We start from the raw sequence: 20,046 nt of genomic DNA, 5'->3' as shown, positions 1-20,046 counted from the left end.
AGCACATCTAAACATGCTCAATAGCACACACACACACACACACACACTCATAAAAGACGGGTGGGCACCAGTGGTTGTTAATGGTGTTCCTGCTTCTCCTCAGTGACAGTGACACAAGTAGAGACATCAGTTCTGCTTAGCTCCAAAGGCAAACACACAGCCATCCCACTCTATTAATAGTTGAGCTAAGCACAGAGGAGGAGAACAGGGGACACCACAGCAAGTTTGGAGGATGGTGCTACGTAGCCTTAGAGAGACACGTTTGGATTGGCAACCTCCACATACTGTGTGCCACTGCCAGGTCAAGTCTCTGGACTCGGCGACAGGCCGAGCGCTGATGTGATGTCGGCTGGACGACGTGCAAAACAGAGACAGGGCTAGGGGGGATGGAGGCGAGGTGGGAGGGAGAGGGATGAAAGAGCTAGTGTGAAGTGTGTATGTGTGGGGTAGAGGAGGGTGGGAGGGAGGGAGGAGGTCAGTGGTGGTGGTGGTGGGGGGGGATCTTGTTTTTAAATCAAGGTCTCGAATTGCCATGCTTAATTTTTCATCAGTCTCCTAAATTAAAAATGTGAGTGGTCATCACTTATTTGTCAAGCTGTCTCAGCGCAAAAAATAGTAGATGTGACAGTGGGGGGGTTTACGTAAGGCTCTGAGAACCGGCGGCCAAGACATGTCTGAGGATCAGAGGGGAGAGAGAGAGAGAGAGAGAGAGGTGAAGACAAGTAATAGTGTATAAGGGAGAAGAAGAATGGAGTAAATACAACTGTGTAGATAGATAGTTATATTCCTGGGCAGGTACATATCAGGCTAAATCACAGGGTTTATGTCTACTATTCACTGCTTACATTGTAGGTTTGAACTTGGAGCATAAACGGGACTTAAAAGCAATGTAAATGCCTATGAAATCTATGTATTCTCTGGTTTGTTAACATTCAGAATCTCTGTGTCTTTGTGGAATGGTGTGTTTGAGGGGGAGCTTGTTTGTACGTGACAGAAGTTTTTATTCAGTATATCAGTTGTTTAGTTTTGTAATAATTTCGCTCTATGTTTAGTTTCATGCAGTTAGCACTGTCCTGAATTTAGAGTCAGTTCCATCTACAACAAAAATAATCACTATTACCCACATATTCCCAGCAAAAATAGAGCAACATCCTCATCTTGGTTCACACTTTTTAACATTCGTTTGGAGTTCTGTGAAAACCTCCAGGTGTCATTTATTTTAGTGTAACCAACCAGACAGAAACTTTTCTTTTTTTCATTTACAGACACTGAGAAACTGGACAGCAGCTACTGGTGAGGAAGCATCTTTAGAATCTTTTTTAAAGAGTTATTTATTTATTTATTTGTTAGTAAATTCGTAAACTTCAATTTAAGGGACACGGATAAGGGGAACAATCATCTTGGTTACAGTCATGTTATACCTTACCTGGCCATGGGATGGCAGTTATTGGTTTATAGGAAATCAAATTAAAGAAACAGAAGAAGCACCTCAGATGGGTTAGAGAGGTGTGGGTTTATTGGTCATCTGCTGGAAGTAAGTGAATGTTTTGTTTAAAACCTAAAGATATGGGAAATTGAGGTTTGCTTAACATTATAGAATATTGTTGAAACTAGTTTATAGTTAATATTCAGTGATACATTCTTTTAAACACAAGAAACAAAGAAGTTAACTAATTTATTGATTTATTTATAACAATTTCTAGGGGAGATTCATACTGTGTTTAATGGCAAATAAGGACTTTTGACGCCCCAAGCCATGGACATTTTGATCCATATCATCTGACACAAAGGACATTAGTGGAATTTCTCCAACTCCAATTAACTACAGGCCTTCCTTCATCACTTGATAACATCAAGCCGTCCGTGCACCAATCTACTGCTCACCTTTCCCCACCAGACATCATGAGTGAGAGGCTAGCAATTAAATAAAACAGTGGAGTTGCAGGTGAGTACTGTCTAGTTCTTTATTTGGGATGTTAAACCACTGGCTGGTCAAAAGTACACGCTAATAGATATACATATTTAGTGTGAATTCTATTCATATGCAAATTGGGTGATTGTGTTATGAATAATAAACATTTATAGTTTTTCCTGTGAATATATTAATATATATAACTAAACCTGGCATAACTGAGCACCATTAAAAAAGGCTTATATACATCTTTTGCTGGAATAGGGTAAAGAGAGTTTATAGCAGAGCACATGACAACCACAGCACAAGATCCAAACACAGAACCAGACCAAATCAGAGACCAGTCCTGACATTCAGTTAAATGTGTTGGCAAGAACTTAGTTTTTAATGAGCCTGCATGCTAGTTGTGAATTGTGTTAGTGTGGGTGTGATAGAGAGAGAAATCTGATCACTTGAAGAAGTATCTGTGATCTCCAACATCTCTGGAGTTGTACATTTCTTACTGTGACCTCTCTCAGACTCATGGAAAGGCCGATGCATATTCATCATGTGGATAGATAACACTAAGTACATGCGAAGGATCAGCACAGAAATATGTCACCAACTTGTTCTCCGTTTATTTGAAATGTAGCAATCAATAAAAATCCATGTCATAAATATTTACAGGGGACACACACACCTCCGCTCTGATCCTACATTTAAACACAGAGGCCCAGTCTGACGGAAGATAAACACACTATCCTCACACTTCAAGACTGAGCACAGTGACTGTAGCAGGACGCGAACGCAGTAACGAAGTAAAGAAAACAGATTACGGATCAACACAGCCTGATCTAAATGTGAGCTTTTATGTATTTGACCGAAAGGCCATTCCTGGGTTCATACAAAGTGTACTAAATGTAGTCCGCTCTTTGTAGATGAGCTCTGTTAATACCCAGTGTGGAGAATAACCCTCAAATCTTTTCCTAATAATAAACATTAGCCCTAATATTAAATATAACCTAAATTATAAGTCTAAGCTCCAAAAGATTAGGAACAGTATTATATTTCTCCCCCAACTTTCTGTGTACTTTTGCCCTGCAACCGTTTACAGTTTTTTACTGTAATTCTTCTTCATTTCTTAATGTTTAGAGATGTTTTTGTCTAACACTGTGCTGAATTGTTTTATTTTGTTATTTTATTATTTTAATTCAAAACTGAGCCCTTAGAACAATAGAATACTAGTTATCTATGTTTTAATTTGATTGACTGATTTATTTATTTTATTATAATTGGAATGGCTCAATTATTTACCCATTCAAACAGTCACGCAGTTTACAGTCCTTTAATTTTACCTTGATACAGGTCTGTTACATTTAATATAAAAAAAATGGTTGCATAATAATTAAATGCCTATCAGGCCTGTTTGTGGTGAAGATGGAAACACGGCAGTACGAGAGGTGATAAACAAGACACTCAGACTCTACATCAGCAGGTAGCTTTGTATAGACTACAGTGTCGATGTAAACAAACCAGCTTGTGTCAGCATGGTGATATTTCTCACATAACTGCACTCTGGAAATGCTGGGTGAGTGTGTGAAACTGTCCAATGATTCTGGGTATAGGCTCTGAGCCCACCATCACTCTCATCAGTAGTCAGTTACAGAAGATGAATGGCTGAATGACTGAGTCTTTATGTGGCCACAAGAGCAATACGAAGGTTTCTTAAGCAATTCATTATATAGTTTTAAATATGATTTTATTTTTATTTTTGAAATAAAACATGAAACAAACAGGAACTGCAGCAGAACAAAGCAATACACCGTGATTCCATAAGCAGGTAGGGGGAAAAAAAGGAATAAATCATGTTGTTTTTGGTCCAGAGGGGTTTGTTTACCTCTATTTTTGGACATTTGTAGTGTTTTGTTTGTTAGATTGTTTCCTCCTCATGGTTTTGGCCTCACGCTCTTCCTCTGGAGGGGGAGGAGTCTGTCTGTTCTAGGGTCAGAAGAGCAACACACACACACACACACTCACTGGCCAAGAGACCACTCCCAAGTGGCCTTACGCACAAAAACACTCGCACACACTTCAGCAGGTGATGTGCCAGCACACTGAGTGATAGTGGAATTGACAGAGCTTGATGGACCATCACACACACACACACACACACACACACACACTCACTGACGAGTGTCTAGCTGCTTAGTGATTGAGCTGCCAAATGTGGGGCTGCTTGGCAACACCATCCCCATAGCAAGGCAGAGAGAGCGGAGAGAGATCTAAAAAATAGCTTTTCTGTGTTCATCACCTGTTCCAAATGTTCTTCTACTTTACAACACCGATTACCCATTTCTTTACCAACACACATACACAGACTAACACACACACACACACACACACCACACACCTGTGTTGCACTCGGCAACCCTTGTATCCCTTTTCCAGATAATATTTAGAAAAACTCCTTCCAGTGCCATTTACAATTTCAACTGGCTGCCTTAGCTGTCCATAAGACCAAGGTTTCCAGGAAGTTTCCCCTCAGCCTCAAAAACGTCACAGATCCACCATCATACTTAACCTGGGATTTGAGGTTCTTTACTGTGAATACTACTACCTTACTGTTCATAATGCTGGATGTTCCGGTGAATATTTGGCAACCCAGGTTGCCAAAGGCTCTGCCTTTAAACAACCCTTAAAACTAGCCCTTGTCTCGCCAGACTCTCCCCAAAGAGTCCCTGGAGAGTCTGGCACCTTTTTCCACTTGACATGACCAAGAACCACCTACTACATTGGACTGACATGCAAAAGGACCAAGGAGGCAGATGGCTAATCACAATACAACTTTTTTGTAAACAAGAGCAAAGAGAAACTAGGCAAGCCTAGTTTTGCCGGACCTCCATTGGCCATATAGCCATTGTCACAGAGGTGTTTCTGGTGTTTCAAAAACAGGAAAGCCAAAAATACATATCCTTGTCGTTGGACAGTCTGGAGAAACTTTGGTGCTTCATATCAATGTTTTTGTTTACATGTGGTTTTTATTATGTGATTGTGTTGTACAGAAAATATGGAGGGCAGGACTAATAAATGCATAAATGAAAACAGAGGACAAGGTTTTGTTCATAATACAGTATATAACACCAGCATCAGTGTTTTTCTTGTTCATTTTATTTAAAGATACATACTAGATGATCTGCTGCCAAAGAACAAAGACCAAGAACATTTTGTTGATTTTAAGAGTTAAAATTACATATTCATATTCAATATGTGTGTAAATGTTGCAGAGTTCAGAGCAGTCCTGCTGAGCTTGTGAACTAACCAACGCTGAGCCGGGGCTCTGGCCAATGCGCATGGTGTTGCACCAAACACAGCCCCAGAAACACACACAAACAGTGCATGTTCCTGTCTTATTTGCTATTATTCAGCCACGATTCATGCTGAAGAACGTACTGTTCTTTGGTTCAAGATGGGAGCAATTTTTTTCTGGTTTGCAAACGTTTGTCTCAATGGAAACACGCCGAATGTTTCCAAATTTAGTTCACAAACTGAAATGTGAAATATGGCTGAACTAAAAACAGATGGTATAGTAGCAACACCTTAAGTTCTCTCTGGGAAATACAGCTGAACTAACAGTTCCTACTCGCGCATGTGCGTTCAGTACTAGGAGTCAGTCAGTAGGAGAAAATGCATCTTCTAGGCCGGCCCTGTAAGCGGTCCAGCAAAAATATGTACTCATTTGTTGAGGCAGTCATGGCCTAATGGTCAGAGAAGAGGGCTTGTGACTGGAAAGTAGGTGGTTTGACTGACAATAAAACTTCTCCCTCAGTCCATGGCTGAGGTGCCTTGCTCAAAACCCTCAACTGCTCCTTGGGTGCCAGGGATGGATGTTTATGGGCCCTAGTGCACTATTGTACGTGTGTAGAATGCTTACGGTTAAGAGTTGAAGATGTCGGATTCATTTGGGTTTAAACATATTTCCATACCATCCCAGTGAAACAAAACACTCTTACCTCCAGAATGGTTGCAGATTTTATTTTCAGTAGATGTGGAGTTTTGTCAGTTCATCATGGAGCTTACATAATGAAGGACAGTTGGTATTGTATGTCAAAGTTATGACAAAAAAAACAACAACAACAAAAAAAACAACCCTACACCCTACTGCTGCACCACGTCCTGAATCACCTTCCCACAAGCATCCGATCCCAAAGATTATTGTTGAATGGTAGAGTGAGCTTCACATTCTACTCTCCCTCTCCACCATTTCTAAGTGGTCTTAGTGCTACAAAGCCTTTGGGAAACTGAGACCCAAGTGGGTGGATATCAACACATCTCTTTAACATCTTGGTTATATTATCACTTGGCTTCTTCTTGATCAGATAGTTATCCGATCAGCCCAAGGTGCACAGAGTTCCAGAGCACATAGCTGCTAGACACCTTACGTCAGAACCTGCCGCTGTGTGGAGGTTCTATTAAAAACCATCTCTTTGAGGATCTGCTTCTCTATTTAGAAAACATGCCACATTCTGAAGCTGTGTTTCTTCCTCCAGGCTCTCTGAAGTGTGCAGGAAGTCGCTTGAAAGCTTCAAAAAACAGAGCCGGTGAAAATCAGGGCCTAGCCCATCGATGGCATCAGTAAAACAGCTTCCCTTTATTAGTGCACATCTGGAATGAATGGCCCTGGAAATGGCTCATGGCAACGAGGGCTGGGTCGCCTTTCTGGGCCAAGGATGTGCATCTGTTCCTGAGTTTTGTCTGAAGGAAAAGGGAGCAAGAGAACACAGCTAGAGTTTCAGGATGACAAGGCTTGCGTTTTCATTCTGAAAGGAAGGAGATTTCTCATCAGCAGGACTTCCGTCTCTGTTTCTTGACCTTGTGGAGCAGGCCAGAGATCAGGGGACACTTTGGATATTTTCTAAGTCAAGGTCACTGCAGATAAGGCCATCTTCCATTGTTCACGCTCTGACCAAAAGGGAAAGGAATTCTCCAGATTTTCATTTTCCTTCAGCATTGTCTATGGGTGTGTACTGGCTCTGTGATGGAAACCAATGAGTTATAGTTATGAATATTTTTATGAATATATTTAAGATCCTATCTCTTCTGTAAATAAAGTTTAATTGCCTTTTGAAAAATAACGTGGCCGCTCTGGGAATGGCAGCCGTTGTGTAAGATGTGAAACTATGTTTGTCTTTGTTTGGCTTTGATTTCTGCTCTGGGAAATCTGAAAGACACCCTGCTTCAGGAGCCATTAACCATATAAATATTACCTTCCCACTGTTCCAGAATGTTCTTCAGTTTTACAATGTTCTACATGATTTACTTCATTATTTATATACCTCATTAACACTGTTCTGGTATGTTCTCCCAATTCACACTTTGTTTTGGAATTTTCTCCTCATTCACACTATTCTGGAATGTTGTCCCTATTTATACTGTTCTTCAATGTTTACTTCATTAATGCTTTTAGAATGTTATTTTTCATTTGCACTGCTCTAGAACAGTCTCTACAAATCACACTGTTCTAGAATTAAAATATTGTTTAACATTCATTCATTGTCTGTAACCACTTAAGTTCAGGGTCACAGTGGGTCCGGAGCCTACCCAGAATCTGGGCACAAGTCAGGATCACACTCTGGAGGGGGTGCCAGTCCTTCACAGGGTGACACATACTCACATATTCAGTCACACCTATGGACACTTTTGAGTCGCCAATCCACCTACCAATGTTTGTTTATGGACCGTGGGAGGAAACCGGAGTAGTTAAGGGGAGAACACACAGACAGTCACCCGGTGCGAGGCTCACAACCCAAGGACCCTGGGACAGCAACACTACCTGCTGCACCACCGTTCTGCCCACTGATTCTAGTATCCTCAAATTATACTGTTCTAGAATGTTTTACCTGTTCATAGATTGATTTAAGATATTTACAATCTATATCTAAAATGTTCTCTTTATTCATACTGTTCTAGGATGTACTCCTACAATGCTCCAGACCATTCTGCCTCATTTAGATGTCATAGAATGCTATTCTCCTTTTTAAAAATGTTCTCCCCATTCACATATTTCTCTATTCACACTGCTCGAGAACAGACTCCACTGACTTGTTCCAGAATGTTCTGCCTTTATTCACACTAGAAATGATCTGTCCAGTGATGTTCTAGAACATTCTACCTCAGTGTCTTATTCCAACGCATTCTCCCTACCTCATGTTCTAGAATATCTGGCAACACTGTCATGGTTTCAGAACAGTGAAGTCTTCATCAGATGAACATTAGCCTTTAGAATGTTGGTGTTGGTGTTGGTGTGTGTTTGAGTTTGATGATGTCTTTAATCTGCTGCTTTGTTTGACAAAGGGACCCTTTGAGATTTTGGACACACATATGAAAGTTGTGAGACATGCTTGTGTTCTGTGATCTCACGTTTCTGGCCATTGTCTTGACGGACGCTGTCCGGCTGCAATGTGACTAATGAGCTCAGGACCACAGGGACCGCACATCGTTTCCTTCGCCTTTCCTTTTTTTTTCTTAAATGACTTTCTGTTTTATCAGCAAACTAATAATAGTGCTGCACGTCTGCTGTGATTCTCCTTCTGCTTCCTTCAGGATATCCTTGCTATGTCTTGCGAAGGATTTCAGACACACATCTAATTCCCCCAACCTCCCCACACACAAATGTACAACATCATAAATGTTACATTTTTATTTAGGAATCATATATATATTAACATTATATTTTAATAACATAAATAAGTGGTGTTTCACATATATCTATTTTATTAAATATTTGTAATGTAATTTTTAAACACTATCTAGAGTAAAGTATGAAGCTGTAACAAAGTTTCAAAACATAAACAAATTTAAGGGCAGGTCAAAAGTAACCCACACCACCCTTAGCTGTTTCCCAGTGGTCTTCTCTGGTCAGGTTCAAGTCTAGGTTTCAGTTTGAGTTTTGTCCACAGAGACACACTCCATTTACCACCTCCACTTAATTACATTCTACACCACTGAGGTGTGTTACACAAGCTTGCTGCAACCACTGACGATAAAGGGATGGCTAGCAGCAGCAATGGTCAAACATGGTCATTTTATCCTTCCCCACAAAGCAGCCTGGGTTCACTCACTCAAGATACCAGTGGAAAGTATTGGCCTCTGCTTTGGTCACATCTGCCTCTGGCTCTTGTCCTTTTCTCTATGGCTTTTTTATTTATTTACTTATCCCTCCGCCCTTACTTAAAGAGGATATATTTTGAAAAAAGTTACTCATTGAGTGTATGTTGGGTCACATTCAAATGGTCACATTTGAAGCCTGCCAAGCTTCAAAGCTGAAACAAGACCACCCAGACTGAATATTGTGAGCTGCCTAAGTCGGAAAACATAGGTTAATGAGTGCTCTGCCTTTGACGTCCACTGCAGACTTTACAATAGCCACGCCCCCAGCTTGAGATTCTCCAATGACAGCACTGGAACAGCGTTTATGTAAGAATGCAAATACAAGATTAAACAGCAAAACAGACACAGTGCAGAGAAATAAGAGCACTGAGCAGAAGCAGAGAAGAAAGAGAACTGAGCAAAAACGGCTAAAACCAGAACTTCTGCTCCTCACTCCTCACTGCTGTGCACTTGGGATCGGGGTGAACAGCAATCAGCATATTATCATTGAAAGGCACAGGCGCCAAAAGCAGGTTCTCTGAACAGAGCTGATTAAAACGGGGGAGAATATTGATGTAGGGTTAGATCCTTGTGGTATTTTGAAAAAAGCATGTCATAGACATTTCATTAAGCTCCAGAACTGTATTCACTTGTGGAGAGGGCAGAGAATATGTCCTCTTTAACACATGCCAGTGGAATCAATCATGTTTTGAATGGCAGTCTGTGTGAATAATTTCATATTCACATTCAGTACCTGAAACTTACTTGCATTAGGCCAGTTTGAGTGGCTCTGTAGTGGTCAGAAAGAAGTTGTGGTGTTCATACACTGTGTGAGTGTTGTAGAGCAGCAGTGAGCAGGTAGAGCTTGAGCCCAGAACAGTGCTGGAGGCTACGACTGTTCCACATAATGTGGTGTATTAAAGTGTGCGCACAAATTAAGCGGCTGCTGCGAGCTGAGTCTGAAATATAAGTATATATATAAATAAATATATTGAAAGTAAGAAAGATGTGTGCCTGCAGCCAAGCAGGAGAGATCAGGCACTTTGATAAACTACCACAAGAAAACGCGCTGACGTGAATAAGTGAATGTTGACCACTCGCTTTAGAAAACTGATTGATGTGCGTGGCCATGGCCCTCAAGGGCCGGTACAGGCCTAAGAAACTTATCATGAAAGACCTCTGTGCATCTAAAAGAGAAAAAAAGAAGGCCTTCACTTTCCCTGTGATGTGAGTTTGACCCGTTCTAATGAGGAGCACATGTGGCCAATGAAAGAATAAAGCAGCAGACTTGAAATTAGGTTTTGCATGTCTGCATATTTTTGAATTTTTTTCTCTGCCTTTTTTATAAAGAAAAAATATTTGTAAATTTAGTTATTCCAAAATCACTCCATCCATATGGAAACATACAAAATACAACAAGAAGACCAGCACAAATGTGACACAGAGGTGTAAAGAAAGATAGCACCATGTTATCAACCAAAGAAATCAGTTTCACGGATTTTAAAGCACAAGTTGGACACTTTCATAATAAATAAATAAATATATAAATAAATAAATAAATAAATGACAAAAAAGGTGTTTACAAGAAAGTCACTAAATTACATATATGTCAAAAAGGGGCCTCCCATATATTAATTTCATTTCTTTATTTTCCCTCATAGTTATTTCATGATCACTAATTGTGCTAGGGGCAGCTGTGATCTAATGGTTAATGGACCGGGCTTCGTACCGGAAAGTCGGTTTGATTTCCAGGACCAGCAGGAACATCCATGGCTGAGGTGATCTTAAGCAAAGCACCTAACCCCCCAAAACACTACTTCTAATTCTTTTCCACTTCATGGTATCTACACGACTCGGCTTCCCTAACATTTGAACTTCACAAATCCATGACAAAAGCATAAAAGATCTCTACTGTAGCTTGGAGATTATACAGATAGCCAAGGTGTGCTGAGGTCTGTATAATTCTATTGACTTAAAGAAGGGGTATGTACAGTGTGTATAATATACAAAATATAATTTACCATTCCTGGGTGTGCACGTCAATTAGGGACACCTACTCTGCAAGATCAGTCAGCCTTAACCCAATCCCTAACCCTAACACTTACAATAACCTTAACACTAAAGCCCAATGTATTCTTCAGCATAGAACCTACACCATAAGCAATGCATCAACACGGACTCTATGGTGTAACCTGACGCACACCTCTCCAGAAATGTAACTAGGCATTGCGTTAATGCAGATCGCAGCGACTGTGATTGGTCAGTAGTTGGATGGACATTGTTTAAGATGAAGTGCTATAGGGCTCTTGCACAGGCTCTGAATCAAGTCTACACAGAAGTATATATCAACCTTAATGCTAACCCTAATACTAATGCCTAGTCCACCTCTAAGATGCAGAAAGTTAGCAGCAGCAGGTTTGTTTCCTGTGTAACAGTTTACAGCACTGTTTCTGTAACTCTTTATCAGGTACATAACATAGTGTGTGTGGATGTAAGGAAACAGTGTCACTGTCACTGGATACATTTATTTGTGAACCATTCCATTGTAGATTTGGCTTTATGTTTTGGATCATTGTCTTGTTGGAAGATACATCTCCATCCCAGTCTCAGGTCTCTTTCAAACTCCAGCAGGTTTTCTTCCAGAATGTTCCTGTATTTGGCCCCATCCATCTTCCCATCAATTTTGACCATCTTCCCTGTCCCTGCTGACGAAAAGCAGGCCCAAACCACCATGTTTGACAGTGGGGATGGTGTGTTCAGGGTGATGAGCTGTGTTGCTTTTATGCCAAACATATCGTTTTGCATTGTGGCCAAACAGTTTGATTTTGGTTTCATCTGACCAGAGCGCCTTCTTCCACATGTTTGGTGTGTGTCCCAGGTGGCTTGTGGCAAACTTTAAACAATACGTTTTATGGATATCTTTGAAAAATGGCTTTTTTTCTTGCCACTCTTCCATAAAGGCCAGATTTGTGCAGTGTACGACTGATTGTTGTCCTATTGACAGACTCTCTCACCTCAGCTGTAGATCTCTGCAGTTCATCCAGAGTGATCATGGGCCTCTTGGCTGCATCTCTGATCAGTCTTCACTTTGTTCAACATGAAAGTTTAGAGGGACGGCCGGGTCTTGGTAGATTTGCAGTGGTCTGATACTCCTTCCATTTCAATATGATTGCTTGCACAGTGCTCCTTGGGATGTTTAAAGCTTGGGAAATCTTTTTGTATCCAAATCTGGCTTTAAACTTCTCCACAACAGTATCTCGGACCTGCCTGGTGTGTTCTTTGGTCTTCATGATGCTCTCTGTGCTTTGAACAGAACCCTGAGGCTATCACAGAGCAGGTGCATTTATAAGGAGACTTGATTACACACAGGTGGATTCTATTTATCATCATCAGTCATTTGGGACAACATTGGATCATTCAGAGATCCTCACTGAACTTCTGGAGTGAGTTTCAGTGCAGCAAAGTAAAGGGGCCAAATAATATTGCACGCCCCACTTTTCAGTTTTTTATTTGTTAAAGTTTGACACATCCAATAAATTTCATTCCACTTCACGATTGTGTCCCAATTGTTGTTGATTCTTCACAAAAAAATTAAAAATGTATATATTTATCTTTGAAACCTGAAATGTGGCAAAAGTTTGAAAAGTTCAAGGGGGCTGAATGCTTTCGCAAGGCACTGTATATACTGATTTACTGAAGGATCTGTATTTATAATTTTATTTCTTTTATTACATTGATTCTTGCAAAATGGTGTACAAAGTTAAGCTTATTTTTAGTGATGGAAAATGCTGTCTTGGTGAATTTGAGGCCAAAAAAGCAGATAAACAATGTTTTTTCAGGAATACGGGAACACATTTAGACGAGGTCTTGGCCCCATATTTTGTTGCCATAGCACAATATCATGTTTCCATGTGTCCTATCATGAGTTTGAAAAAAAAAAAAATCACATGATTTATGAGCTACTGTGGTAAATGAGGAAAGAGACATTGTTCACGTTATAATTAAAATGAATGACCTTTGCTACTACGTGTGTGTGTGTGTGTGTGAGAGAGAGAGAGAGAGAGAGAGAGAGAGTGAGAGAGAAAGTGAGAGAGAGTACATACACAGGTTCAATTAGCACCATTACTTATCAGTGTAGTTTGTACAGTAGCAGAGTTACTACCATGATTTTAATAAACTGGCCACTTGGGCACTTTATGATCTACTGTGTTCAGGACAAAAAAGTCATTGTTTTAGCTGTAATTAAAACAAATGACCTTTGCTGCTGCTGTTACTTTGTGTGTGTGTGTGTGTTTGTGCATGTGCATGCGTGGGTGCATGTTGAATGTGTGCGAGTGCATACGTTCACCCACATTCCCCTAAAACCGAACACACTAATTACAGCATTCCAGAGGTTTCCCTTTGTCAACAACTCGTGTGATTCATTAGCACACTCCGGTCGACCAAGAGACTCCAGGGAGAAGGAGAAGTAAAGAAGGGCGTGAAGGAATGGAGGAGAGATGGAGTTTGGTGGTTTGGCCTAAAAAAAGTGATTGATTTACGTGGGTTGATGACATGCCAGGGCCACAGCTGAAACCTGTTAACCCCCAGGTTCAGTTTGGGGTCCAAATCCACCTTCCTTAATGACTCAAAAACACACTCATTGTTTTATTAACTTGAGCCTCAATAACAGGTCTCTGTTCCAAGAGCTTGGTTCTATGAATACCATGTGTGTAGGAATCTATGCCCACTTTCATAACAATGTTATAATGCATTTATAACACACAGTGGAAGCCCATCATGACCATTATGACGTCTTGCCATAATGAATTATATTTCTTCTAATGTGTGAAGAGTTTTTAAGGTGTTGCTTTTTTATTAGCTTTTAAGGAAAACCCTGCTCAAATGAATGAGCCACTCTGGAGCAGCTGCACATGATCCATGAGTGTGTCTCTTTGAGGAACCCTCTTTTTAAAATGTTTAGTTTTATAATACATTAACACATCATAATAAATTGTGATAAAATAGGTATTAGGATTCGTTTCCATTTAAATTCAGTATAAAAACATTGTCATGGAGCATTCATTCTTTAGATATATTCGGTTCTGCTGCACATTTAGAGAAGGATTCTGCACCAAATGGCACCAAAAAATATTCCTCTATTGTTACGATGTCATGTTTGATGACGTATAGAAGCCTTCTGTAAACAGTGCTATATAGAACAATCTATAGAGCCTTCTCCATCAATCTTAAGAACACATTCATGATGCAAAGAACCATTAATCATGTAGAAGGTTCTTTAAGCGTTCAGTGTTCTATATCCCTGTGGTGGTATGCTCAAGTGTACATTTCTGTACCTTCATTTGGGGAACATATTTGTAAAATATTCAATATTAATTGTAGATTTCACCCTTGTGTTGATTTCATACACCTCATTTAATATCCAGCACTTAAATTATGTTGTTTTATGCAGCGTTTGTATATGTTGTTTTCTTTAAAATGTCAAATTATTGCTTTAATTAAGAATTTTTTAACAACCCTGTTTAAGAGTTCCTTTTTTCATATTACTTTATTATACATTAACTAAGTCATCTTCACACTTATAAAAGGAGGGTGTATTAGGGGTTCAGCCAAGGCAATAGTTCTATAACATTTACTAAAGTCCTCTTGAAGAACCAAGTTTTATTGGTTTATTTATTTATTTTAAGGTAAATGTAAATGATACCTTATTTCACAAATGGAAAAATGTACCAAATGTGTTAATAGGGCCTTAAAACATGGTATCTACCAAACCTTGATCTTTTCTTACTGCATCCAAGCTCTGTCCCAAGCCTGTTTATACTGTCCTTGTATTTTTTTAATGCTTTTGTTTGGGCCAATTATGTAGTAGCTGCTGCTGCTGTTGTGTATAATGTTTGTCACTTGGCTAAAGTGTCTTTCACAGTCCCTTATATTCCAGCTATTTACTGGGGAAGTGTGAGGTACAAACTCCAAAAAAAACATGAGGTAATTATTTTGGATAGTGTGGTGAAAAGTAAGTTGTTAAGGATTCTATAAAACACAGTGGGCATCGTTGCTTTGTTTCACAACCCATTTACCGTTTTGCACTGAAGTAATAGACAGGTGTACACTGTATGTTTGCTGTAAGTGTCATTGTATTGTTTTTACCTCAGACTACCACAATACAAGCAAGACCGCACTTCTGTGGATCTGGTGTCACTTTAGTCATGTAAAAGTAGGGCTTCTACCATGACTCCACACTATTTCAACACTAAGCACTCTCACTGTGTTTTGCTACTGCCAAAGCCACATTATTTCCACATTTTACGGAGGTGGATTTTTTTATGTGACTTATTTTAGTAAGACTTCCAGGTCTATGGTTTCAATCTGCAGGGTGAGCTTGCATTTATATATATATACCAAGTTTATGTTTATTGTACACGACTGTTATTGTAAACCTTGTACCTTCAACACCATTTATTCCTTTATTCATTCTCTGTAAGCGCTTATCCAGTTCAGATGTGGGTCTGGAGCCTAGCAAATCCACAGAGTAGCAAATTCCACTGGATCACCCGGAGGAAACCCATGCAGACACGAGGAGAACACGCCAAACTCCTCACAGTGGGTCACCTGGTGCAGGGTTCGAACCCACAACCTCACTGATATATGTGCAGTTTTATTCCTAGTAACATAACTTGGCAACATAGCTGGGAGAAAAGGACCATCTCACTAGTTTTCAAAAGAACTAAACACAGGATATTGATTTGTTTGGTGGGTTAGAGGCATTTTTAAAATGAGCTACAACCCATCACTACATCAAACATGGGAGACACTTACTCTGTCAATTCCTTGTCACTGATGTGATCCCACACACTTCACACACACATTTCAATCCAGCAGGTATCCATCATGGTTCAAAAGACTCGTCATGACATGCGGAGAAACAAAACTAAAGTGCAAACACACACTTCTGTAGACTTCAGATGGCTTAATAGGGATCAATAAATATCAGATGGTGCATATCCTTGTGGGCTGAGCATCTACCGCTCTGATGACTTGCCAGTTTAACCCTGAACAGAAGAACAATTTTTTTCCACCCATTTCATTAATAACCAAGGCTTACCCAGATGCTAATAGCGAGCTACAAAAAAAAACACACAACCTTCTGCCAGATTTTACCAAACGATAAGAATGGTGGACTATCCAAACAAATTAGGACCAGAAATCTCAGCAGAACATGGTGAACTCGATGTGCAGTGAACACTCTGATGAAGAACTAAACCTGTTGTGACTCAGATGCTGCATTTGGCTCGGGCCGGGCTGCCCAGGGAGAGGCGTCCAGTCTCCTGCGGGGCCTTGTGCTGAGAGAGGGATGGACGGAGGTCAGAGGGAAAAGAGGAGATAATGGAGAGTGACAGGCTCAGGGCTTTCCTTAAGCATCCATTTGCATAGGTTTAAGTGAGTGTGACATAGGATTATTTCACTCATCAGCCACTCAGTGCAGATGCCACATGGCACATATGAGCTGGACCCGGTGCCCCTGAGTGTGTGTGTGTGTATGTGTGTGTGTGTGTGTGTGTGTGTGTGTGTGTGTATGTGCATTTTGTAATATTTAGTGTATAATTTATATTGTAGAATTGAATATATATGACTTCAGAAATCATATTCCAAGATGCATTAAATGATATAGTGCATTAGTGTTTTACGTTATAATTATGAATTCTGGTTATAAAATATTATACTCTTCTTTCATAAAGGGTCTATTGTGTCTATTGTGTGTAATACCTGGCAAGCTGCAGTGATCAGACTTCACTGGGATTGGACAGAGGGCGGGTTCGCAGGTAGAAGCACCAATAGATTTCCTCTACAGCCTGGACACTCCTGAAAGAGAACATACTGGCTGCAGCACGGCTCTCAGAGACATCAGTGCTTCAACTTCACACGTTTCATTAGTCTCTGATGACATGCACTGGTCATTTTATGGTTTAGAAGAGAAAATATATTACAGATTGCTCATTTAAACTGGAATGATCATCACATACACACACACACTCAATTCTATATGACACTAATTAATAATAAATATGAAAATGTCTGTGATTACCCTTGGTTTAATGTTAACTGTAAACCCAAAAATTATTTACTAAATATTTCCCAGTGTTAAGAAAAAAAAAAAAAACAAATCAGAAAACAGAATTAATAGAAATCTAAGCATACGTCTCAACAGGGGAATAGTCTCTCTTCTTAAAAGTGCCCTGTTTCAGCTCTTCAGGAGGACACCTGCAGGGATGCTTCTCAAGGCACACAAAGTTCAGTCTTAGAAATTGGTTGCATGTCCTGTTTCTCATGATCATTTTAATCTCAAACACATTCAGACATGTAGACGTCCAGGCTCTGGGGTGGTCAGTCCACAGTTCTGAGAAACACTGACGGCTTCCTTCCCGGATTAGCATTTTTATCCCTCTGTGTCTGTTTCCTTTTCTCAGTGTGGGCATCTTTTAATCATTCTTTGAAGTCTAGCTGTGGAAACTTGTTTTTTTTTTTTTTTTTTTGCTTATTTTCCTTTGAAGACCGTTTTCCTTTTGCAGGTGGATGGGCTTATTTTCAGCTCACTTTATTTCAACTGTTGAAGTGCGTTATAGAGACTTTTTATGAAACCCCAAGTGTAGCAGAATTAGTTGAGCATTTCAGGAGTCATAAGGTGCCATATTTGACTTGATATTAAAGTTAGGAGGATTATGAATATTTTTTATTGGCACCGTGAGGACATTACATAGACTTGAATTTGTCTTGTAGAGATTTACCCTCAACTTATCAGTAAGTATTACTGGCCTAACAGTTATCTTCTCTCTAACCTTGCTCTAACACTAACTCTAACCACACACTAACCCTAACGCCGTTCTGTTCAACATTGTTGATTCAGCATTATACCAATGCAGGTTTGTACAATACAACGTCAACAGTAGCACATTCGTTGAAATCAGAATGTGACCAATCAGAAAACAGATCAAGACATCACTGTTTATTAGAGTAAGGTGGCACAAGGTAGAAATAGGGAGTACCTCAGAAATGGCAAAAAAGGAAAATCAGTCCTGCAGTTATGCCAGCTTCTGGTCTTTCAACAAAACACAGCAAAACTAGCTGCCCTTAGGTTTACAGTACAATTCACTTTATAAAATGGTCCTTTCTAAAATGCAGTCCATAAAACTGTGATTCTACTGTAGAATCTTTAAGCTCTTAGCGGCCTAATGCCCTCAATAACCTATTTTAATATACGTAATATCTCTTTAATGTGTGTATGTGATAACCATGTTCTTTTCCTTGCACAAAGTTTCTTTCCACCCTTGCAATTTTTGATACATCTGCCACCACAGGAAACATAGAATTAACCCCAGGAGTGGGAAAAAAAACTCTCTCTCTCCCTCTCTGTTAAAATAAAACAAAGATATTTGATAAACTCTCTCTCTAACTGTGTGTGTGTCTGCGCACCGTGGAAAGTTGGCCTAGGAGCCCTGGATTGCTCCCTTTGCTATCACCTTAACGAGTTTACGCCAGATCTCTCCCCTCTTGTTAATCCTACGCCGAGCTAATGTGGATTTATCTGGACTCCCATGAGGACCCTGATTAAATCGAGCTTCTGAAAAAAACCCACACCTACCTCTCTCGCTCTCTCTCTCTCTCTTTCTCTCTCTCTCTGTCTCTCTCAGAGGGGGATAGACAGAGGAAAGAGGCCCCCGCATCGAGCAGGGAAGTGGCACTGTCGGTAGCCTGTCTGTCACCAGCGATTAGCGGTCAGATCAAAGCCCTGATGCAATCACAGCCCCACCAAGGACCTGCTATTATCAGGCCCCGAGAGAGCTGCAGCTGAGTGTGTGTGTTTGTGTGTGTGTGTGTGTGTGTGTGTTTAAAGAGGCTGAGGCTGCGGCCCCTAGAAGACCCCAACAATCTCAGTGATCTATGTTAGGACCCCCTGATGCTGAAGCTTTGCTTATCCATGCTCTCAAGGCTCTCATGGTGCTCCCAGCCGCTCAGCACACACCTTCTCTTGTGGCTAATTGGGAGACAATGTGGTGGAGATCGAGACGCGGTGAGCTTCAAATGTCACCCGCGGTGGTTATTAAAGAGGCTGGGCTTTGTGCTGCCTGCCGTCTCTCTGTGATATGCTAATGCTAATTAATGGCATCTTGTCATGGTGAAATGGGTCGTCCACAATCAACCTGGTCTGACGGCCCGCGTTTCACTTAACGTCCCTCAGCACCGGAGATTGCCAGTTAACATTGTTAACCTTTATGTGGACACAACAGAGGGAGACAATGGCCCAAGCCAGGGACAATTGTGTTTGATCAAGGCTCACTCATTTCAAAATCCACTTCCTTTTGTCTCCTGAAATGCCAGAATGAAAGAACACCGTCGCCCACCCTTTTCATCTTATTGAATGAAGGTCTAAGCAATGTGGTCAGGGGTCCCTTCAAACAGCAGGTAGCAGCTGCTTCAGCTGGACCTTACCTGGTAATAAAACCCAAATATATGGGGTACGTGGCTGCAATAGCATCCAGAACTTTCAAATCAGCTGATGCTAAACAGGTGTCTGCCTGGTTGCGGAGCTAATTGTAAATAAAAGTACAATGCAATGATTTATTTAACTGAAAATAGAACAAAGACAATAATTCCAATGTTGAAACTGGGAAATTAAATTGTGTTTCAATTTGATTCCTGCAACATGTTCCAGAAATGCTGGGATGTTGAAGTTATACATATAAAAAAAGGCTAATTTGCAAGACGTGAAACCCCATGACTGGGTTTCAAAAGAGCGTCTCAGAGAGGCTGAGTCTTTCAGAAGCAAAGATGGAGAGGGTTCACCACTTTGTGAAAGACTTTGTGAAATGATTCAAGAATAATGTTTCTCAAATTAAAAATAATCAACCTCAGGGTTACATCATGTAGGGCACATAATGTAATTAAATGTTTTAAAGAATCTAGAGAAATATTCATATGAAATAGACAGACCCCAAAGCCAGTATTAGCCGGCT

The 20,046-nt window shown here is 40.3% G+C and overlaps 1 long non-coding RNA gene across 1 annotated transcript in view; it reads left to right on the top strand.

The window, feature by feature from the left end:
- The first annotated feature begins 1,500 nt into the window (after positions 1-1,500).
- Positions 1,501-20,046, top strand: part of LOC136686487 (uncharacterized) — a 57,307-nt gene continuing 38,761 nt past the window's right edge. Inside the window, exons 1-2 of the long non-coding RNA XR_010800325.1 lie at positions 1,501-1,534; positions 1,829-1,945. This is a non-coding gene — a long non-coding RNA (uncharacterized lncRNA). The remainder of the gene's footprint in view (positions 1,535-1,828; positions 1,946-20,046) is intronic.

Source organism: Hoplias malabaricus, chromosome 1 (genome assembly GCF_029633855.1).
Source record: "Hoplias malabaricus isolate fHopMal1 chromosome 1, fHopMal1.hap1, whole genome shotgun sequence".
In the NCBI taxonomy this organism is placed as follows: Eukaryota; Metazoa; Chordata; class Actinopteri; order Characiformes; family Erythrinidae; genus Hoplias; species Hoplias malabaricus.
The sequence above is the reverse complement of the archived record's forward strand: the minus strand, read 5'-3'. Positions and strand labels throughout refer to the sequence as shown.